Below are 25,914 nucleotides of genomic sequence, written 5' to 3' on the forward strand. Positions count from 1 at the left end.
ACACCTGTAGCCTCACAAGAGAAACACCAACACAAAAGCGCATCATCCAAAAGTAATGAAAGAGAGCAAAATCTTGAATCACCGTTGACAATGAGAGTATGTACCATCTATTGGCTACCACCTCTACAATACCAAAAATCATGAATGAAGTATCCATCAAGTTGTGGACACCCATAATCCCTCCCTCAATTTCTACCTCCCTATCTTTAGGCAAAGCCACAAGGTTCGCAGAAACATACACCTCACTCTCTAGAATATTGAAGAGCCGCTAGTTCTTTATTTGCAAGACAAAGCATACCTAAGCATAAAAGTACCACCCAAAATAAGGAATACAGTTTCCACCCAACAACGACATAGCTAAAGACTGAAAAAATGTTGAAGTGGGAACTAAAGTAGGTCATCAATTAATCTCCTATAAGAGATGCTAGCAAGAAATAGTTTGTAAGAGTAGGAAAAACACTACTACCAACATAACCATGCTAGACAAGCCTTAACACAACACACATCATAGTGAATGTGTTGATTGTAGAGACAACCTTGAAGACAACATTCATAATGCTCCAACTGGTAACATTATGATTGTTTAGGAAAGAAACAAGGATAAGGGTAGGGTCAAACGCACTCTAGGATGTAACACCATCACTAAACCAAGAGGTTAGAATAGGGCACCCTAGCTACACAAGTATGTTACCCAAAACAACATACCTAGCACCAAGAAAATCAAGGGCACAATTCATGCAAGTATCACCCATGAAGCCATCGGTCACCAAACCAAACTGAGCACCATTTGTAGAGTTCCTAACTGGTGGGTGTTTGACTAATATAGGACAAAAGGAAACTTGTGAAACATCCTCGACAAATGATTCTAAGAGGATGGTCAAAACAACATTCATAACACACCAACTGGTAAGAATCAAATTGTCCAAGAAGGAAACAAGGACAAGGGCAAGGTCAAACACATCATAGGATGTTAACACCACTATTGAACGAGTTAGAATAGGGCACCCTACAAAATTATGTTACTCAAAACAACATGCCTAACACCAAGAAAATCAAGGCCACAGTGCATACAAGTACATTCCATGAAACTACTAATCACCAAACCAAATTGAGCACCATTCATAGAGTTCCTATGTGGTGGGTATTTGCCCAATATAGGACGCAAGGAAACTCGTGAAACATCCTAAACAAAAGGCTCTAAGAGGATGGTCAAAATCTAATCCATAATAAATCAACTAGTAAGAATCTGATTGTCAAGGAAGAAAATGAGGACAGGAGCAGGGTTAAACACATTGTAGGATGTAAACATCATCACCAAACCAAGACGTTAGAATAGGAGACCCTACAAAAGTATGTTACCCAAAACAACATATCTAACACCAAGAAATCAAGGATACAATTCATACAAGTATTGTGCATGAAATCAACGGTCACGAAACCAAATTGAGGACCATTTGTAGAGTCTTTAAGTGGAGAGTATTTTCCCAATCTAGGACACAAGGAAACCCGTGAAACATCCTCAACAAAATATTCTAAGATGATGGTTAAAACTAAAGGGAACACTTCATACTTCATCCCCAAAGAGCCACACCCTCAACAATAATGAATCCGACACAGCCTCAAGGCATAAACCTTCAATTACACAACCCCAACTAGATCTTTCATCATCGTTCTTATCCTCTAGTGCATCTCCCTCTGTGACCTCATTTAAATTAGCCTTTTTTTTGTCTTATACAAAAAAAAGTCGTAAATTTATATATAAGATCTAAATTGATGTTTTAGATTTAAAACTTTTTCTAGCAGAAAATACATTTAGATTTCAACTTTTGAAATAATATTATATTTTTTCTATAATTAAATTATAATCATATAAAATAAGAAAAAAGGCTCTGCAACTTCTGGCAAAACTTATTGCTTCGTTGTCCCGCAGATTGGAAGCCCCCGGATGGCTTTGATCCCTCTTCTCATTCGTTGAGCAAGACCAACACTTCTTTTCCCTCCATTCCTGGTTCTCGTCAAACAAAGTCTTCCAAAGTGGTTTGTCGCAAGGGTGCTCTAATTCTTCTACAAATGAGTCATCTTGAGAGTGCAGAGATGGTGAATAGACTATTGTCCTTGAGCCAGATGGGATATCTAAATCCTTCAAGAAAGCATTACAAGGGCAAGTTGCCATCCGTGAAGCAACAAAGTTCGTCAGGAGTGAACAAAAGCAAGTCAGCGCACCATGAATCAGGAGAAGCTAGAGGTAAGACACCTTGCTATTCCAACTTTATCATTACCTCTAACTTACAGATGTCCAAGGCTATAGAGAAAGAAAAGTGGAAACTTAGAGGTCGTGTAATTATTTTTGCTGCTTTGGATATAGATAAAAATCCTTAACGTCTTGTTGCATAGGGTTTGTGAGAAAAAAACTCAGTCTTCATTTCTCTTACTGTCTTATGTTATAAAAAGGTCTCTTTCTTATTATTTCTACAACCCTAAAGCCCATAATACTATTGCCAAAAGGCAATTCTAGGAATTTGGGGGCTGTGACTTTAGGGTGATTCCTTAGTTAATAAAAGTAGCTCACAATGCAGTCTTGGCCTTGATATGTCCTAGGTGGTTAATTGTTGGAACTCTTCCTCCATTTGTTTGAAACCTACTACCTCAAGTGCTTGAACCAATTGGTAGGGTGCTAAGAATAGATAAATCTAACACCCTCATTCCAAAAATTGATCCTCAAGTGCTTGTTTCTATCAACTTGGGTATGGATATTCTTGAGAAAGTGTGGTTTATGTAGATGATGCCCTCGTCTGTTGTCCCCTTACCTTTTAGGAGGTATGTATGCTTGCTACTCATGCAGGAAATAAGCCCTTAAAAGGCTAGATTGCCCTCGGCTCCAAAAGAAATCCACTTCACTTCCTTCTTCAAAGGATCTAGTTTAAAACTCTAACTCTAAACCCTTTTTTGTAGCTAAGAAGGATTTCCCTCTTCCATTGGTGGACAATTTACCTATTTTACCCCTTGCCTCTCTTGCCTTGAAGAAATTAGGGCATCATTAGATCCCCTGAAAGATCAATTTTCTTAGAAGCCTTTCTCTGAATGATCAACAACTCAACTTATTCAAACAACTTAATCAAACTAATAAATCCACTCGACCAGTATAGCAAATCATCAGCAACTCAACTTATTCAAATCAACACTTACCTCTCTATTTTATTATTAGCTTAATTACAAAAACATATAACAACATAAAACATAGAAATAAAATTCACACAAACATGACACTAGGATTTAACGTGGAAACCCAATTTGGAAAAAATAACCAACATGCTAACACTTTTCACTCTTCTGAAGTGAGCTCGGTTAAGAGCCAACCCTGTTAAATGTTACAAAACACGTTGTTATGTGTGACTCTGTTAAAGGATTCAATCACCTTGTTAGGAGTGGCCTTGTTAGAGCTCTTCAAAAACATCCCATCAAAATGTCACCTTGGTTAAAGGATTTACAACATGACTGTTAGGTTAACCTTGATTAAAGGATTTTGTGCCACAATGGTTAGAAAGTAACAAATAGGTTGATATGATAAATTAGAACTCACTTTGCATGTTTGAATCTCCATTTGGCTCATTCTTGGTTCATTGACTGGTCTTTATCACATTCTGCATCTCTGATCTACTTGGCAACACTTAGAGAAATCTCACTTTAACCAACTTCTCACTTTTCCTCTACAATTCTTGTTCTTCACTTGTTCTCCACAGATTTTCCATCCAACTAACTTGTAAAACATCTCATATGCCTCCTTAAATATACATGTTTAATCTTTTGTTGCTTAAACATAATTGTAGATCTTAGGGTTTGATCATATTCATTGAATTTGTTCATCGTTTTGTCCTTGTACTTCTTTCCTTGAAACTTAGTGAAACTTTGCATTGAATCCTCGTATTAGATTGTTTAACAAACTTAATTCATGCATTAAATATGTTAGCTCATCAATCGTCATCATTAACATGTTTTGACTATTCTATAAATTCAATTGTTTCAGCCTCAAATCTTGATTCTTTCATAAATTGTTAATTTGTTGACACTTGATCATCACTATGTTCTTTTAGTTTGGTAATCACTGATGATGTAGTACAAGGTAGGAGAATCCCCAAAGGAGATGTCCAAGCCCCCAACAAATAACCACATAGTGGAAACACAACAACAAGGCAAGATCTAATACCAAATCACAACTCTCTATTCATAGATCACTGATTACATGCAATATGCCAGGCTATAAGGCCTTCTAGGTTAGGGCCAAATACAATAGCAATTACAATAACAATCCTGCAAGATCCAACAAGATCTAACTTACAAACCCAATCCCAACTAGTCCATAACCACAACTAGATAAGAATACCAAGAAGAATCCACACTTGCACCCTCATGTCCACCAAACAATCCTCTGGTTCACAAGCCATAGCTACTAGCTCTTCAAAGTTTGCATCTAGCCTTCATCCTCTTCTCCAAGCTGGATGACTTAATACCTAAAGACTCCAAAAAAAACCCTACTTATACTCAACTAAGCCACAAGTCGGCCCAATTCCTTACAAATTAAATTAAATCCCTCACATTAAATATATGTTGAGTCACATGTAGGCTACAACACAAATTAAATACCCAATGTTGGCTCGCAGACAACTTGACACCAACAAGAACTAAGACCAAGCCAAGCATCAGAAAGACCAAGCCAAGCATTAGCAAATTCCCAAGCATTGTTGAGCTCTCGGTGCATGTTGAGCACCATAGTGTATGTCGAGCTCCCAGTGCATGTCAAACACCATAGTGTATGCCAAGCTCCTAGTATCTTCTGAGATCCCTTCAATGACCAAGATGACAAGGGCAACACTCTTGACATGCTCCTAGAGAAAACCAAGCTCCTAGTCTTTGCCAAGTGCCCCAAGCTTTGTTGAACAGCTTCATTAACTGAGTCACTCGGTTAACACAATGACCAAACCAATCCAATATTGACCAAGTCACACTTCATTCTTTGACTGAGTTCCCAAACTCCAAAGCCAAACCACACCATCCTACAGGATTGCAAGCCAACTAGGGATATGCTCCCGCATCAGACATTCAAGTTCAGAAAGATGATCTTAATAGCTGGAAGAACATCTTTTGGGATCCAACACATAAATCCCAAAGTGGTTCTTTACATATCCTCCAAGTCTTCAACTTCTACACTCTTTGCTTCATTCTTTTTCTGCTTAATATCCATTTTCAGTGTGCTACAGGTCGGCTTTCCATAGTGATCTCCAACCTTCTCAGAATCTGCCAACTTAACTCAACTGCCAATACTCAGGTTCCTCCTACCAAGCTCTTCATTCTACAAAGGAGTTAGGGAATGCTTCTTGCTACCTTTCATAATTGTAAACACATTCTTGACACAATCATGCAAAACCCTGCAATCATAATGCCAAGGTCTATCGAGCAACACATGACAACTATTCATGTCCACAATATCACACAACACTTGATCCTTATACTACCCAATCTGGAAATCAACAAGGCATTGCTCTCTCACTTCCAAAGAATGCTCACCTCTCAACTAGCCAATCCTATAAGGGTAATGATGGCTCACTCTCTTCAAACTAACTTTCTGAACCATCTCCTCGGCAACAAGGTTATCAGTACTACCACCATCGACAATGACCTTGCAAACTTTACCACCAGACTTACAACAAGTCCTGAATAAACTGGTCCTCTGACAAGAATTTAGTGTCCTCTAACCAACTAGTACTTGCCAAGCTAGAAAACTCTCTCATTTCTCAGGTTGATTGTCTTGGATTGCAACCTCATTCACAACAACAACTTTCCTACCATGAGGACATTCAAAAGATCTATCCCCTTCTTCACCACATTTGAAACAATTACCACTAAACCCATCTCCACCTATCCTTTGCTTCTGATCAACATGTTTTGGTTCACCTTCAACACTTAGTTTAGCCTTTGCTGAGTTATCCTGCTTCTCCTTCCCTCTAGTATTACCATGACTTTTCCTCTTCAACTTATCTTCTGCCTTCAAAGCATACTCAACCAAAGAAATATTCAGCATACCAACCTCATCCTGAATATTGAATCTCAAACTATTAACATATCAAGCTACCTTTTATTTGGACAATTCTCTATGACCAGATTGAATAGTCAACTTGTAGAACTCCTTGGTATAACCTTTCATAGTCATATCTTTCTGCTTCAAATTCTGCAACCTCTTAAATAACTCAAGTTCATAATTAGCAAGAATTCAACTTAGTCACCATCAACCTCCATCTAGTGATCTTCATTTCACCTTCCTCCTCTCTGTCTCTTTGCAGTTCTTTCCACCAGAGAGCAACATGTCCTCTCAACTTAATTTGTGCCAACCTCACTTTGAGATGACCCTCAATATTCTCAAGCTCAAAGTAGTCTTCCAATTCACCAATCCAATCAATTAGGTCTTCAGGAGTCGAAGTACCTGAGAAATTAGAAACCTCCATCTTATGCTTCAACTTCAACTGAGATCCAGGTCTAGCAAACTGACTAGCCCTTTAGAATTTCAATAGGTCTCTCGACACAATCTATTCTTCCCTCACCACTAGATCCAGTAACTTCAAAGTCTTCAACAACTTGCTCATAACCATTATCAGTACCCACATGCCTAGGTACACCACCTAAAACACTCACAATTTTAGCAATCATGTCACTCTTCATCAATGCAATCTTAGATCTGAATTTTGTTCTAATTTTCTCTAAGATCCTTTCTTCGACAACATCACTAAGATTATAAATTGTCCTAGGGTCCAATCTTCTTGGAGGCATCTTCGAAAAATTTCGCAAACCAAAAGCAATAGATTCACAAATCTAGAAGCTCCACTAGATCAACCTTCTTTGCAAGTCCTAGTGCAAACGGCCTCAGCTTTGGAAATTTGGCTACACACTTAGGAAAACCTTCACTCTGATACCACCTAATGTAGTACAAGGCAAGAGAATCTGCAAAGAAGATGTCCAAGCCCCCAACAAATAACCACACAATGGAAATACAACAATAAGGCAAGATCTGATACCAAATCAAAACTCTCTATTCATAGATAACTGATTACATGCAATATACCCAGTTATAAGGTCTTCCGAGTTAGGGCCAAATACAACAACAATTACAATAGCAGTTCTGCAAGATCACTAGTTCAGAACCACAATTGGATAAACCAAGAAGAATCCACACTTGTACCCTCAAGTCCACCAAGAAATCCTTTGGTTCTCAAGCCGCAACTAACTAGCTCTTCAAAGTTTGCATCTAGCCTTCATCCTCTTCTCCAAGTTGGATGACTTAATGCCTAAAGACTCCAAAAAAAACCCCCTACTTATACCCAACTAAGCTACAAGTTGGCCCAGTTCATTACAAATTAAATTAAATCCCTCACATTAAATGTGTTGAGCCACAAGTCAATTACAACACAAATTAAATACCCAAAGTCGGCTCACATACAACTCGGCACCAACAGGAACCAAGACCAAGCCAAGCATTATAAAGACCATGGCAAGCATCATCAAATTCCCAAGCATTTTTGAGCTCCTAGTGCACGCCAAGCACCATTGTGTATAGCTCCCAGTGCATGTCAAGCACCATAGTGTATGCCAAGCTCCTAGTATCTTCTGATCTCCCTTCAATGACCTAGCTGACGCAGGCAACGCTACTGACAAGCTCCCAAAGCAAACTGAGTTCCCAATATTTACTGAGCGCCCCAAGCTTTGTTGAATGTCTTCATTAACCGAGTCACTTGGTTAACACAACAACCAAATGAACCTAATATCAACTGAGTCACACTTCATTCATCAATCAAGTTCCCAAAATCCAAAGCCAAACCACACCATCCTACAGGATTGCAAGCCAACCAAGGATGCTCCTACATCAATTAAGTACTTCAGTCACTACTGATCTATCTTACTTGGCTTACACTAGCTTTCTTGACCATCACTATCCTCTATCATTACTTTAGTTTTCTTCATCTTTCTTGGTCATTACCATCTCTCGACTAATACTTAAGTTCTTTCATCTTTAGCACAGTAATGCTTGACTTCTTCATTGACCTATTAACTTGTTGCTCAGCCAATTTCATTTTTTACTTAACTTCTTGACTTGTATCAATCATCTCTACACTTCAACTCATCTGTCTTGTTCACTTAATACAATGATCTAATGACACTTTATCTTGCCAAATAGTAACTGATCAAGTGCCCTTTGTAGTTCCATCATGCTTACTCCTTTTTACCCAACCACTTTACTAATTCATCTTGTTATTTCACTTTTCAAATCCTCTTCATCAATCAAATAATATGGCACTCTATATTGTTTGCAAATGTCTTACTAGTAAGGCTTGACATCAATTACAACATAACAATTGTTCCAATTCTAGTTCCAACAATCTTCCCTCCTAGATTGCAATGTTGATCTCAAAGAGTTATAGAATCTTTTGAGGGCACATGACTTGGACTTTTGCCTGAAAGTTGTTAGGCCTAAACCCCTGTGCAAAACCCAAAATGCTCAATAACTTGCTCTAGAACATATTAAATTAAAGAAAAGGTTATCAAGAGGAATCATATGGTGAAGGATAACCCTACATAAATATAGTTCTCCCTACCTATTGCCCCACCCATGATGCTTCTAATTATTCACTTGCACTAACAAAGGACGAGTAGGTTGCACCACACACTTTGAGTGTTGCCATTGAGGCCCTTCCAGTAGTGAAGGAGTTGGTTTTCTTGGAGGCTATCAATGATGAGACTGATAAAGTTGATGGGATTGATGCCATCAAAGATGTTTATGAGGATGATAAATTGAGTGGGCTTTCCCTTTTTCTCTCTCATTTGCCCCGTCCATTACCTCCTCCCAACTGGTGTCAGTACAAGCCCAAAACTCAAACTAGTAGTCTATATCATTCTTGGATTTGCAAGATAATGGATAAAATGATATTTAAGGGTTGGGTGAGTTGTTATTTGGAAAGTATGAGTTTGGTAATTATGGACGGGAACTTGAATGAAAGGAGAAGTTGGAAGATGAGTCCTTTGTTTTTAGTGTCGATCATATGTCCAAGGGTAAGAGAGGCAATAAGGCTAGCAAGGAATATCCCTTAGAGGAGAACAAAGTAACTCTAAGAGGAAATCAAGGTAGGCCACCCCTGGTTAGTGACAAACCTAAACCCCTTAAGCACTCTAAAAATAAGCTTACTAATTTGTTTAAGGTCTTCCAAGCCCCAATTTACGCTAATTAATTTAATTTTACATGATGAACATCAAGTGTGCTTCCTTGAATATTAGAGGGTTGGAATGTGTTGACATACAATATTTTGTTGAGAGTATTTTGAGATCTTGTAAGGATTTGGACTATGTGCTCCTCCAAGAGGTTTAAGATGTTGGCTTTTCTCTAGACATTTCCCTTAAATGTATTTGGAAAGATGCAGGTGCTTTCTCTACTTCCTACCAAATGGGAAAGGGCAGAATCTTTGTACTTGTTGGCCCAAGATGGAAGAAATTTGTCACTGAGTGGGGTACCTCTCCTTTTCATAGAGGACTCTAGATCTTATTCAATTACAATAGCTTTGCTTTTGAAGCATGTATAATTTATGCACCTAATGATTATAATGAGAGGATTAATCTTTGGAGATGGCACTATGACCTCAAGGAGATTCCTTGGAACCTTGCGAGGGACATCAACATGATTGAAAGGCCTCTAAAATACATTAGAGGAGCTAGGTTTGAGTGGAGGGGCAATGAACATCTCTTTTGGAACAAGCTGACTTGTAAACTTAAATTGTTTGACTATTTGGCCAGTAACAAAGATTAACATGAATAAATTTGGTATACTTGGTCCAATTTTTAAAGAGGAGATAACGAATTTACTATAGGTTGGATAGGTTCTATCTTAATAAGGATTTCTTTTGATGTGGGAAGGACAAAATTCATGTGACATTCAGGTCGTACCCTTCTCATTATTAGACCATCATCTGCTCATGGTTGGTATCTCTCTTATATATAAATATCTAGCCCCTAGATCTAACAGTGTATTTTCCATAAATTCTTCTCTCCTCAAATATGATAATATATTACTACAATCAATAATATTAGATGGTACAACAAATATATTGTGAAAAATGAGGGGTCCATTAGTAGATGGAACTAGAATGTGAAGACTAAGAAATTAATATTTCAAATAGTTGGAAAGAATAGGGCCAATGACACTAGGAAAAAAGTGGATGAACTTTATAACTCCCTATATGATGTTGATATCAATATTCAAAAGAATCCTTTAGATTAGGTTGCGTTAGATGTTCTATCTCATTGCACGCATCAACTTAGAAAAACTTGAGCTAGGAGAATTGAGGGGGGCAAAATAAGAGCTAGAATTAATTGGATCAATCTAGGGAAAAAGGGTTCCAAATTATTTTTTTAAGTGCTCAAGGATAAGGAAGGGAGAGACAAGATTGAGTGCATTTTGTGAAGGGATAGTTTTTTGATGTCTTGGGAGGAGATCCTCACTGCCTTTTCTACATATTACAAAAAGCTCTTTAGATTTGAAGACATTGGTCACCCTATGGAGCAGGTTAGGAGAAGGATTTGTAACATCATCCGAAGAAGGTGTCTAAGGACTCTGCTTTGTTGAGAAAGGATATCTCAATTGAGGAAATCCACTTGGTCATGTCTAAGTTATGCAATGATAAGGCCCCTAGGTTTGATAATTACTTGTTCAATTCTACAAGAAAAAAATAGAGTGGGTGGGCATGGAGCTATTACAGGTCTACAAAGTAGCTCTTGAGAAGGGTTCCATAGGTGTGGAAATCAATGCAAGACTTATCAAACTCATCCCAATGGGTAGAGATAGATCCTTGAACAAGAACTAGAGGGCCATCACCCTTATTAATGTCTCATACAAAATTTAGCCAATGTGTTTACCTTGAGGATTGAAAATATCCTCCCTAAGATTATTAACCCTAGCCAAATCGGTTTTGTTAAAGGAAGGTATGCTCCAGAAAGCTTGATATCTTGTTGTTAGGCTCTTGAGTAAGCTAAGGTGTATGGAAAACAATTTGGTATGTTGATTGATTGATTATGAGAAATCTTATGACATGATATAATGTAAATTTATTGTTATGATGTTGGACATCTTAGGGTTCCTAAATTTTGTCAAATGGTCTTCACTCTTCTCCGCAATTCCTTTGCTTCAATTGAGATTAATGAGACTCTCTAATTAGTTTCCTCTATCAAGATCAATTAGACAAGGGTGTCCCTTAGCTCTGGCTCTTTTTGTCTTAGTTGTCAATTCCCTACACAATTTGCTAAGAGACTTGACTCTCTCCTCCAAAGTAGATAATGTTATTCTACCTAATAAGGAAGAGATTTTCAATGTACAATTTGTTTATGACACAAATATTTTGTTCCAACTTTTTGAGAATAATGTGCCACTTAATGAGAAAATTGGATTTTCTTTGTGCAACCTAAAGAAGCAAGATCTTTCTTGCCAAAAATATTATGTTGGGCAAGAAAGAGGCACCCCCTAGTTGTCATTCTAAGTTCTCCATTGGTCAAGGTGGCCCTCATTGGGAAGTTAGATATTTAGGGATTCCATTTTTTGTTAACCCTAATCTCAAGGAAATGCTAGATTGAGTCATTCTAAAATTTGAAAGAAAGTTGAACAAGTGAAACTCCCATTTCCTTTCTTTGGCAGGCAAGGTCCACATTTGTCAAAAGATTTTTTCTTCATATTCTATATACTTTTATGCTAACAAGCTTTTCAATTGTAGTCAATTTAATTCTATCTATAAGGTTATTAGGGACTTCTTATGGTTTGATGGTAAAGGAAGTAAGAAAAGACTTGTTGTGTCATGGGAGTGGTGCACAAGGAATAAAAACATTAATGTACTTGGGATGATGGATTTGAAGATTCAGGGGATTTCCCTAGCTATTAAGTGGATCACTAAGGCCTCTCAAGAAATTGAACGATGGAAGGATATTGTAAGGAATAATCTAGCCATGTCCTTCCCATGTCATGGTAAAGCCTAGGCTTGATTTAATTTATTTGGAAGATTTTGGGTTATGTGAAACACTTCATTAAGGGAGATTGGATAGTAAGGAAAAACAATTAGTTGTGTAGTACATATCAATCTGGTTGAATCAAATTCATGGTGATAAACCTTTGGAATTTTTTTATGGATGCTCAACCAAGAAGTGGGTTCTAAAGGATATCAAATGTTTCGATAATATATTGCAAGATGGAGGACTTATTGCTTGGTGTGGTTTGGTGGAGAATTTTGGTATCCCTCCCTCCCATTGGAGAACCTACTCTATTATTAAGGATGCCTATGGTAGCCTTACATTTCCAAAAGGTGTTTGTAATTTTCAATTTTGTTCCTTTCTCCTTAGATGGTTGGATTCCTCTCCTCTCGATCAAATTAAAGCTAAATATGAGTATAACCTACTCACCTTCAACATGGACATCATGGAACATTTAAATTCTAAATGGAGTCTAAACCTTGACCATTCTGCCTAGAATAAACACCTTCTTAATCATTAGCATTGGTTGATTGAACCCGAAGTGTCATGCTTTTTATGGTGTATTTTCTTGCACAAGTTACCCTTTAGCACAAGTTACCTTTTAAGAAGCTTGTAGGAGAACCTTACATTATTTCTTCCTGTAGATGCTTTGAACTTGTGCAACATGTTTCTTTGATTGTATCTTTGCAAAAGAAGTTTGGGGATCTTTCGGTTTGACTCTAAATCAAAACTTCAGTTATGAAAATGTCTTATTTGGAAGGATTTCTGACATGAATAATTTTTGTAATGCCTTTTGGTCCATCTTTTCTTTAGTTTTTCTTTGGTACATCTGGAAACTTAGGAATACTGATATTTTTAATAGACATTGAGGTATCTTACCAAGTCTTTAAGGAGAGATATCTATTTTGATATTTCTATGCAAGTCACCACTATCATCAAAATAAAGGAGAGTGAGTTTTTGAAGTTGTTGAATGAAGCTAAAACAAAAATAGAAAATAGGGAAGTGGCATATGGTTATATTTACATTAAGGTGAGGAATGAATTTGACCTCACACTTACAGGATTCATCCAACAACTTAAAGAGCATGGTAAATGTAATTAAGACCTCAGGTTAAACCAATAAAGGAAGAGATAAGACATCTTAGACAACAAGGAAGGAACAATGGCTCCACGATACTTACTATTGCCCCACAATTTCTCTTACAACCTCACCTTCGGGCTCTGAATCTAGTGGTGTTTATCTCAAAGGTTACCTTGTTGATGGTCTTGAAGAAGGGTGGTACAATTGATAAATTTAGCTTCTTGTTTTATATGCAGATAATTAAACTTGTCAAAACTATATAATTTGAGTTCTAAATGATATATGATAGAAAAAAAATTTTTTTTTAATGATTTATTACATCTTTATATTATTATATAAAATTTAACAAATCATATTACACCAAAATTTATCCCCTACTAGGTAATGTGAAATATAATTGTATTTGATTTAAAAATAAATAAAATTTTACACAAATTTTGGTTAATAATTTGATCCATACTCATAGATATCATATGCTCTATTAACCCCCTTTTTACAGCTAAGCCCCTCCTGGCCTTTCAAAACATATGGAAAACAACCAAAGTTATGACACATTTTCCCTTAAAGATCATTAGGTTGAAACACAAACCTTACATATTTCATAATCCTATAATATATATATGACTAGTATATTTTGTATAATGGATAAGAATAGAATCATGTGGAGCCTTATTCATTTACAAGTACTTTTCCTTTATCCCTGAGACCTTTGTTGAGCATCTGATTGTTCCTTGGATTGGTGCTTCTTGTGCCAAGCCAAATTCTTTCTCCTCCTTGATGTTATCGATATCAAGGCCATCTTTTTACTTATAATTTGTAATCCATTCAATGCCTTCATTCATCTTCAACCTTGTGATATTTTGTAGAATTTCTACGTTTCTCGTGATTATTAGTTTCTTAACTTCTAAATCCTCCATGTCCCATAGCTTAAGCACTAGTCATTTTGGGATGGTTTGACCATAAAGTGATTTTGGGCCCTTCATAAACACTGGTCAAAACTAAGTGTAACTCACTTAGAAAGGCTTTTCAACATAGTATCCTGGTAGATAAATTCGACTCCCCAACCAATAGAGAATTTTTAAAAAGTAATGTGTTGATGTAAGAGGGGGAGAATTTCCTGCCAAATACCCTCTATGTGACATGTATTATGGACCTGTGTGAATAATTCATCTTTACATTAAGTTGTTTCACATTAATTTTCTGTATGAAAGACATGTCATTTATATGACACAATCCTAGGGGATCAATCTAGACTTGTGAAACACAAAGTCAGAGCTTTAGAGATGTGGGAAAAGCCTTGAAAGTGTGCCTTAAGCTTCTTTGAAAGACTATTTATAGAAATATGTTTTCAGGTAGTGGCCTCATTAATGTTATGTTCATCAAAGGTGAATTATTATCCTTGCTCTCCATCAACTTTTATGATTTTGTTAGCAATCATGTGACCATCTTCAATAAGGGCTCCTTTGTATTCTACATGTGTCCTTATACTCACTAAGCCACTTTGTCATATATGAGTGTTACTGCCAACATGAATCTATTTCGTGTATTTTCTTACTATTAGTCTCTCTGATATAAGATTGAGGTTGATGAGTATTACTACTTAAATATTTTATAATGATTGTTTTAATATTTTGGGCATGATTTATAATTTAAAAAAAAAACTCAATAACGTCCTTTATCAACTATTTCTCCAAGTTTCTAATGTAACGTTCCACCCTTTTTATAGTATTTATTCCTATGGAAAAGACTCATTTTTTTATTTATTGACCTCATGGTTCTTGTTGAAAATTATTTCCTAAATAAAGGTTGAGAATTCTACTACATTATTGATGATATCATCTGTTATAATGATTTAGAATAACTAAGAGGTGGGGAGGGTGAATCAGTTATCCTTAAGTCCATATATACCAATTCAACTTTTAGTAACTTCAAACAGATTAATTAATCTCATTAAATATTTTTGTCCATGTAGCATATCATCAACAATTTAACATTTCATACAATCTCTTTGTTTCCTATATGTGTTGACTGCTAGTAAATAAAATACTGTAAAAATATAGCATGCATGAAAATAACATTCACGCATGTAAATAACACTTTGTCACAAGGATTTAACATGGAAACCCAATTTGGAAAAAATCACCAAGTATCATGCTACCAATTTTTCACTTTTCTGAAGTGAGCTTGGTTAAGAGACAACCTTGTTAAAGGTTATACAACACACTGTTAAATGTGACTATGTTAAAGGATTTAATCACTGTGTTAGGAGTGGCCTTGTTAGAGGACTTTGGATCATTCCATTAAAATGTCACCTTGATTAAAGGATTTACAAAATGATGATTAGGCCAGCCTTGATTAAAGGATTTTGACCGATACAATGGTTAGAATGCAACAATAGGTTTGATCTATAAAGTACAACCAACTTTGCAAATTTAGATCCCTATTCCCTCATTTGTTTGTTCATTGACTTGACTTCATTCACATCTCCATCACTAATTTGCTTGGCATCTCCTCAAGCAATCACTCTTTGCCAAACTCTTCACACTTCTCCTCTGTTGTTTATCTCTTCACAACTTCTCCTTAAGATCGCCAATCAACAATGAAACAACCTCAGAAAATATCCCATATGCCTCCTTAAATAGGTAATTTTGATCTTTTTGTTTCATAAACATAACCATTGATCTTAAGGTTACGTTAGATTCATTGAATCCTTTTATCATTTTGTTCTCCTTCTCCTTCTAAAAAATCTTGATCAAATTCTTGCTATTGATCGTGTAAAAAACCCTCCTCGTGCATTAAATATGCCAGCTCATCAATCCTTATCATCCACTTGCTTTGACTAATTTAAAATTTGAACTATGTCAACCTCAAATTCAATTCTTTCTCAAGTAGTAAATTTTGATGTCACTCGACAATTGTTGTGTTCTTATGCTCAACCATCACTATGTAGCTTAGTATACACTATATAGTCTTACTTGGTATCAAAAGGCTCGCTCGACCATTACTATTCTTGGTCACTACAAACACTTCTTCATATGTTTTCTTGGAAATAACTATCACTTAACTTGAACTATTTTGTTCGGCTTCTACGTAAGTTCCTCAATCTTCTTCTTTAGCCCCTTTATTGACCGACAACCAATATTGATACTAGGTCAAGCTTATCCTTTTGAGTTGTTCCAACTCTAAGCTTTAGCCAACTATCTTCTTCACTTCATATATTGATTAGACAACACATTATCTTTTCAAGGACTTACTTATCAAGTGCTCATTATATTTCCATGATACTTAACTTCTCATTACTCAACAATATCACTATCTCACCTTGTTATCTCTTCTTTTGAAATCCTCTTCATGAATTAAATGTTATGGCACTCTACACTGTTAGTAAATGTTTGTCCAATAGGTTTGACGTTCTGTCTTATCACTAGGTTTGACATCAATGACAACATAACAGTTGCTGCAATCGTAGTTTCCAACATCATCTAGGGGAATTGCCAATCTACCCATGATCCATTCCATAGTCTAATGATAGGCTTGGGTTTCCTTTTGTGACCCCATCAAAGTTTAAATCTCACCATCTCCAAAGTAGGGGCTCCCAATTTTCTTGGTGTTTGTTAATAGGTTTCTTTTTCAAAAATAACAAGTAGATTGATTCTCTTTGTCCAAATGCAAAGAGAAATTGCTAACAAACATTTGGAGAGATTGTCATCAAGTATTAATTCTTATTCTCTAAATTTTAGAGTTAAAACTTCCTCTTATGATGCAACTTACATTCTAGGGGGTATGCTTTTAGTTAGAAAGCTAGAAAGGAAAATTGGTCCCCGCGCATAATTATGTAATGGATGTGATTGTGAATTTATCATAAAAAAGGGAAAAGAGATAAATGACACCAAGTTTAGTCACTCAACAACTCTAAAAAAAGATTAAGAAAATATCCAGTAATATTTTTTAGATGACATAAATAACTTTAGACTTAAAGTTCTTATAATAAATACAATCATGATTCAATATAACAAGTGAAAAAATCTAGAAGCGATTACAAATCACCAAGGCAAATAACCATAGAAAAATGCAAATAGAAACAAAGTTTTAAAAAATCTCTTTTAATCCATGAATAAGACCAACGAGCTCAAAGACTCTATATTGTTGCACTAAAAAAATATGATTTCCCCCAAAGAAATACACCACCACCACCCTTCTATAAACATTCCAATAACATTACCTCCATATTGATATGTCAAAGGATAAAGAGATCAGAATTCAGAGTGTTCTAATGCCACTTAATTCCAAATTTAAAAACTCTTCCCCTATCTCTTTAATTTCAATAACTATTTCCTTTCATTTAGGAGTTTTATTAGTAACTCCCATTTATTGATTTTGGATTATATATAAACATGACTGAAGAACTACTAATTCTAAAACTTATTATCATCTTGATAACTTCCAAGTATTTTTAGGTTGGGTCCATTATTGAATTCTTTCCTATAATCTTTTTGAATTCTTACTAGGAACATATTGTTTGTCCTCCTCTCCTTCCATGAATGGAACTAAGGCCTAAAACTATTTTAATGAAGAAATTGACAAATTTTTCTTTCTTCGATCTCTCATCTGGATCACTATAATTCTTGATAAGTAATTTTTTCCATTCTTTGGAATATTAAGCTCAGAATTGAAATATGCTCTTCCTGTACTATGAAAAATTTTCAATCCTGTTATGAGATCCACTCCCCCCTGACCCCCTTTTTCATTGATATAGTAATCTAAAGGCTCTTGAACTATGATTTAAAATCATTCTTTCCTTTTCTGTCTTTACTCTTAGATACACCAAAAGATGCGTCTCCAACATAATCACTATTCCCTCTAAACATAGCCTGAGAATGACGCGATAGTTTTTTTTTCATATCCTTTTGTGTCTTGAAAAGGATTTGAAAAATAAATTTAAAAAATCTAAGCCTACTCATGCCTTGCTCAAACATTTTCTTGGATTCTATATTTATAGTGTTGCTCTCCACTAGAGCTTTTGAATTCCAAGAAGAGGATAAAATCTTGGCTCCTCGGCCTCAAAATCCACCATTTAGGTTCACAGTTTGTAGCCAAATACCCATTAGCTTGTGCTATGTATATATAGGCAATATACAGAGTAAAGTTGCGATCAAAGTTATTACATATCAAACATAAGTGTCTTAACTAAAGTCTGATGAAGGACTACATAAAAATAATACTTGTCAAGACCTGGCCATGAAAAAATTGATATTAAATTCCTTACTAGCTACATTCCCTTTTTTATTGTTAGTTGTGAATTACAAGAATTCATAAGATTTCTCCTTAATGGACATCTTCCTTTCATCTTTATATTTAAAAAGTGAGATGACCTTCATGGCAATCTTCCTTTTATCTGTATATTTAAAAAGCAAGATGAATCAATAGAAGACATTTTTTAGATCCTCATTTACACAATCCCTATTTATATGTTCCAAACTTCATTTAAAAAGAAACAATACTAAATACAAAATTACAAAATAACTTTTAAAATAAAAATCAAGCATAGACAAAAAGAATCATATATATATAGTGCATATGTAACAAATTTGATACTCTAACAGAAGAAAATAATGATCAAGTGAGTCTAGATTTGATTAATAGCCTACCTTAAAGAAGCGTCTTTGATGTAAGTTGACTTGGAGTGGATCAAATCAATATAATATTAAATTAAAGTTAAATTAATATTATATCAGAGTCAAATTTCATGCCTTCTCTCGGAGGTTTGTAGAGACTAAGGAGAAAACCTTGTTTGGCAAGTTGTGTCCAAAAAGAGTAAAGTTTACGTCCCCAAGGTGAATATTAAATTTTAAAAGATAGGAAATCATTGGATGTAGTCATAAAAGGAGAATAGTTTAATCACATATGGCTCAATATGGATCAATATTATATAAGCAACAACAACTATTATCAAAATCTTAAAAAGCCATTGCCACCTCTTTTATTTCCTTGAAATAATGGTCAAAGGCAAGTGAACCTAAGGAATCTGTAGAGTTTTTCTATTTTTAATTATTAACTATTTAAGTTATGAATATGAATAGTGTTAAAGATATTTTAGAGTCTTTTGTAATTTAGAGAGATAATATTTCATAGCAACTAGTTACAAGTAGATATAATATGAGCATAAGTTTTTGTTTCATTATTTGTTTAATATTTTAGGGTCTTAGAATTTGTTCAAATTGGAAAGATAAAATAATTTGTTACTTCACAACTAATCTTAGAAATACTTATTAGTCGCTCCCTATATAATAGTCAGGGTACGCTCCAATTTATTTTTGTGCAGATTTCAATGCAAAAGACTAAGGTTTTGAAAAGAAGAATTTAATAAATCAAATATGCTAAGTTGTTTCTTAATTTCTGATTGGTCAAACCAAATTTCCTGAAATTTATGTGCATTTTTTAAATAGTTAAATTAACAAAAATATTAAATGCAATAGCGCTGCAGGTAGAAGTGCGGGGTAGGATTAAGCATTTAGGTTGTATCTTCAATGTTTTAAATAAAATAAAACTATTGTTATATTTCTTACACGTAATAAAAGTTGGGGAAGGGCATATAATCCTTTGAAGCCTACATAATATTTTCTTACACGTGTCTTCCTCTTAGTATTCAACGTGCATGCATGCAAATTAATGAAAGAATCCGCATGTCTCTTGTGAGATTCATACATTTCAGCATTAGTTAGGGGGAAATATTTATTTGTTTTTTACTTTAAAAAATTGTTTGGATTTGTTGGGCAAGGAGATCATTCTAAAAATTAAAAATACCAAATTCGTGGTTATGCTACTTGTGCAGATAAAAAAAACTATTTGTTTTTTCTCTTTTGTCTTCACATTTGAAATTTACTTTTTTCGGAAGCTCTATTTCTACTAATAATTTTTTTATTTGTTTTTACATGAACAAAGTGGAACTTTAAAATTAAATAAACATCTTCAAAATCTATCTTTAAAAAAAATATTGATCTTCTAATTTTTTAATAATTAGTTTAACTAAAAAAATTTTAAATACACTTTATTATGTCAGTGCTCAACCAACAATTTCACTATTTTATTTATAAGATTTGAGAATTTTGACTCTTTAAAAAAAAAAAAAAGGGAAGTCTTTAAAATATAGGTTATTAGATTTTTTCAATAAATGTAAAGCTTTTTTTTAATTTATTTTTTAACTAAATCTTCTTCTTTTTTTAATAAAGTTTTATATTAACTTTCTAGATACATTTTTCAAATCTTAAATATCCATGGATAATTTTTCTTAATTTTGGAATTCTTCAAAAAGTAATAATGGACTATGTGCATTGCTTTCAACTATTGTGTCAACAACAATTTTTTTTTGAAATCAAATTTATACTAATGATGCCATAAAAATAAGACATTTTTTAGATCAATGTCATTTGCACCACCTATTTTACTGGTTCATACAACATGTTATATGTTTCTTTCCTACATCAGCTCACAATGACACATAGATGTAACAAACTGCTTCAAGCTAGACCCATTTTATACTTTTCTAACCAAAAGGCAGGGACTCAAGCTCACAAAGAGCTCTTGTTTTATTGTAAGTTAGAAGATCTAATAGAAAAATTATTATTTTGTTTCTCCTAAATGAAATATTGTATTGATATCTAAAATCGCAATAAATGGTAGGAAGGCTATCTCAAAAGTTATATTTCTAAGTTTACCCTACCACTTTTGAGATGATCACATTCAATCTTGCTAATGTGAATTAAAATTTATCTTTTTTTATGGGTTTTTCTTAAGTGTTCCATTTGATAAATGTGGGTTAACTACCAAAGACCATAGAAAATAGCTTTAGCTTTAGAAATGAGCTAGCTACTCAATACTTTTAACGAAGTCCCAAAAAGATTCTAGATCAATTCAAACATGTATATGGCCAAGACCAACACTTTATTGTACCTTGTGTAGACATGTAAAACTATTCGTCAATGCTTACTAATTAAATTTGATACCTTGTATAGATGTCTAAAATTGTCTTTCAACACTTACTAAATTTGATTCAAACAATATATTCCATTAACACTATAGTTGAATTTAATTAATCAATTATATTTGTTATATTCTTCTACTTATTTAATTAAATTGGGGCCACTTCTTATATGCATCCATCTCTAATGTACTAAATTTAATTTAATGCATGTCCCTCATGAAATCCCTTTAAAATAAATTTATAATTTTATTTCCTCCACTTCCTAATATTATTCTAAACCTTGTTTAATTGAAATTTAATTTAAAACTTAAAATTTAGCCTAGATCCTACCCTATACTTATCACTCTCATCACTAAACCTATCCACTTGGGCTAACCCTTGATTAACACATTAACCTATAAGATTAACTAACCTATTAAGCTAATTGATTGCTCACACGTGTGACCAACCTTCCCAAAATTCACCTTTTCAAAGAGTTCTAAAAATGCTTAAACATGGATCTCTTACAGCCTCTTACAAAGTATTACACTTCGGGAAAATGATCTTTTGGACTTGTCCCTTTTACCTAGGTACTTCGAACTACCTTGGAACCATCACATTCTAAATTGCTCACTCATATGTGAGAAACGTTCATTTTGCATAGCTCATCATTTATCCCACATGTCTCCTATGTGGCTCCTATATGGATGCCACATAGGTGACATCTCATCCAAGCCATCATCCTTGCTTTAAAAATTATAAATAGAAGTCTCACTACATTTCAATCATTAACTAGTTGCATTGTTATCATGTTAGTTTCATGCTAGAATTCATTAATTTCATAGTAGAGTTATCTCATGTTAGTTTGTTTTCAAAGGCATTTAGAGACTACATGTTAGTTCATTTCTAGTTTGAATCTTCATAACATTTTAGCTAAATCTATGAACTCATGTTAGTTTCATTTTAGCTTCATCACTACTCTCATGTTTGGATCAACATTGCAAACTAGTTCTTCATAATGATTTGATCTCTATTAGCTTGCATTATAGCCTCATCATCATCAAAAAAAATTTCATCATTTGGGAATTCTATTATTGTTTAGGAGAGCATACTCACATTCTCCCAAAAGAAGAGATCACAAGTCTTGGGTGCACTTGTTTTGGCTCTATCAAAGGGTATGTGGTTTTCTTAATTGTAAGTTTATTTACAATAGTATCTTGCATTGTTTGTGACGATTAATCCACTAATGTTTGAGCTTGGCTAAATAGGGAAGAAATACAAGTATACTTTTTAACATGCTCAATGAAACCCACATTCCTAAATTCCTAACAAATTTTCAAAAAAAATTATCACATAGGTCATATTTTTGCATTGATGTCTCTACCTTGTGTAACGTCTCTATAGATCAATGCCTGTGCTTCCCATATTGACATCTTTACTCAATACGTACATGTAATTCTAACACGTTCAAATTTTTTTTTTTTTTCATTTTCATTCATTGTAGACTTTTGAACTAACATCTACATCGATTCTCATATGTACAGTTTTGCATTTGCGCTTGTTCTTCTTCATTTCTATTCTGTGCAGTTTTGTCAAGCTTTTCACTTAACACTTACATTTTTGCAACTTCTTACCATTCTTCCAAAATCTAAAATCATCACACTACAAATGATTTAAAGGTTCCTTCGAGGTTTTATATTTTTTGAATGAACCTTATGTATGATTAAATCAATATTGTTGGAATGTATCCTCAAAAGGATAAACTCACACTTTCATGGAATGTATCCCTAAATAGGCACTCATTTTCATGTTCTAAATGTACCACGAATGAACACTTGTATGCATTAATCACCTTTAAAGCTCATTAATCACCTTTAAAGCTTTGTGATAGTGTTTTGTGTTGAAGTAGTTGAACCATGTTCTAATTAATTGTCATTTCAGAAAGGAGGCTGTTATCCTCCCTATAAATTGTACTATTGACTAAATTTCAAAAAATGAAAACACAATGATTTTTTTTGAAATTTTCAGAAATTGATCTTCATGTTATGTATATATTGTGATCGAAAACAATAAAAATTTTGAGAAAATTTTGCTATGTTTTCGTGAATCTAAAAAAGAATCATGTTTGACTTTTTTTTTTTTTTTTGTCTTTGGTGCATTTTGTTTGGAGATTAACCAATGCCTTTTAGAAATAACCTCATATCTTACGTGTTTGGAAGAATTTTTGGGGGAAGGTATTCCCTTCAAAGTCTTCACTCAATTTTTAGAAAGGACAATGTTGTAATCTAAATAATGCAAAGATAGAATCTGGTGTCTCCTCTCCTCTTTTCATTTGTGGATCTTGGGTGTATGATAAAGTCATTTTTGTCTTTACCTCTAGAGAGGCTTATTTGAAGAGAGCACTCCTCTTTAAAGAGTGACCTCAAATGGGTAAATAACTCAGTTTGTATATAAATAATATTGTGACTAAAATACAATGTTACCTCCACAAGATTGAGTGATCAAACCAAATTGACTATGTAGCCAATGTAATCAACTATAGACTTGTGTGTTTCAAATGTATACAAACTAATTAAGGGGATGTTGCAAACCTAATCACAAGCTACTAATTAGAGGCCAACCCTTTTATCCCCAGTTTAATACTTGTAATAAAAGAGGATTGTTTGATCCACTGAAGTTTCACCATATGTATACCCTTAGTTGTGATGTTTGAAGGCTTTTCAATTTCATCATTACAAGTCAAGAAAGCCCCTCCAAAGGGATCCCCTATTCACCCACTCCCCGAAGGCCTTAGTAAATGCATATTTTATCATTTATCTCCATATTATATTGCCTCTTAGATTGAGAGGGACACAATGCATGAAAGCCCACTATAGAAAGATTGGAGCTTCTCTCTTATGGGCTTACAAGATTTAAATTGTACTCAAACCCCTAAAGTTTGAAAGTGCATATTCAATATTATTCCTTTAAAAATTATTTTGTTGCAAAACTTTCCCCTCAAACACTTCATGACTTTACAAGTTTCTACCTATTGTGATTGTTCTTTTCATGAAATAAACCTTATAAAGTAATACAAATAAACAATTAACTTGGTCAAATCCTAAAAACCTAATAAATATGCCTTTTCTCTATATCCACATTTGCACAAATTCACATCTACATAGATCAGTGTATGTACTAAGCAAACCCATGCCTCCACTTCTCTAGAATTTAGATGGAATGTTTTGTTTGGTCAATCAAATTCCTACAGTAACATATCTTATTGTAGTTCATCATATCTACAAATCAACATTTTCAACAACCATTAACATCTCTACCTAAAAATAATGATCTATCTTACTCTACAAAAACTGTCATTTTAATCTCCCTACATGGTCATCTAGTTATTTTTGACCAAATTGATCACCTATAGGCCAAAATTTCTATTTTTACGATCCATGTCATATTTGGGGAACATAAGAAGGTCAAAGTCCAACTCCTAGTTGCTTACAAGGAAAATAAAACTCTACATAGGATCATCATACAAAAGCAACATGTTATGAAAGAAAATAAAAACTGTGCACATGAACTATAATGTTATGATGTTGTTCTCTTTAAACTCAAAAACATTAGACATATCACCCTCTTTTAGATAAACCTAGATTTCATTAGACCTGTAAGAGAATTATATAAATACCAAGAGTAGGCCTTTCAAATCCATCACTTCACTAAAATCCTTCTTCCTTCTCATCTTATATTTTTCATCAAATTTCCAAATATTTGAATTAAGGGAAGAATCAAAATCTTTGGACATTAATCTTTATTGTCTTCATTGAACCATGACCTTGAATTATAGAAATTTGATTGAATTAATATGATTTAATCAATCCCTCTCATCTAAACTTCCATCACAAATATTAGGTTTATTTTTCAAGGTGTTATCAAGATCCTCATCCTTATCACACAAATCCTATTTGAATTTTGTTACTCGAGAACATTATCCATCTCAAGTAACTAATTCACTTAATCATTCCTATTTTTCTTGAGATCATTAGTCTATCTCCAAGTGAAGAAATATATTGTCATCATCATCTCAAATAATTGTACTTAAAAGGATCTTACTTTTTCTAAGGTTTTCCAAAGATTTCATCAAAATTAAATCAATCAAACCTTGACGACTTGTCCTCACACAAAGTATCCATCATCAAAAATCAAAACCTTTGAGGCCCTTTCCTCATAACGATAAACAAATTCCAAACACTTGCAACTAGTTCTAAGTCCCCATTTTCATTATCAAAATATTCATCCAATTCATCCTTAGACTTCATTGCTCATTCTTAATTCTTTAGAGGTTGGACATGTATGGTTGTAACTAAATAATAAGCTAGAGTCACGAGGATATATATATCATATATGAGTAAAGACAATGAAAATCCATTTTCTTCAAAAAAATTCGATAGTGTTGAGGTGCTTACCATAGACATAAATAGTCAAATAGAGCATGAGGTTAAATTTGTTGAGCAACCTAAAAATCCTTTCATAGACATAACTCCAAACGTAAAAGAGTTTCTTAGAGACCCATATAGTATGGATATGATGGAGAAAGTGATTATAGCCAACAAAATTAGTTTTCTTATGAACTTTGTTCATGAGGGAGTCATAGTCCCTATGGACTTTGATGATTCCTTTCTTTACAAAAATGTCATTAAGGTTAACAACAACATGACTATGACTTGTACAATCAAGAAAACATCATTACAAGACAAAGACAAGGTCGCTTCTAGTAAAACCTCCACATCACTACCTATGTCAATACTACAAAGAATGAGTACATTCATTTATTAAAATT

Source organism: Cupressus sempervirens, chromosome 7 (genome assembly GCF_028749045.1).
Source record: "Cupressus sempervirens isolate cs-2001-9-10 chromosome 7, ASM2874904v1, whole genome shotgun sequence".
Taxonomy (NCBI): domain Eukaryota; kingdom Viridiplantae; phylum Streptophyta; class Pinopsida; order Cupressales; family Cupressaceae; genus Cupressus; species Cupressus sempervirens.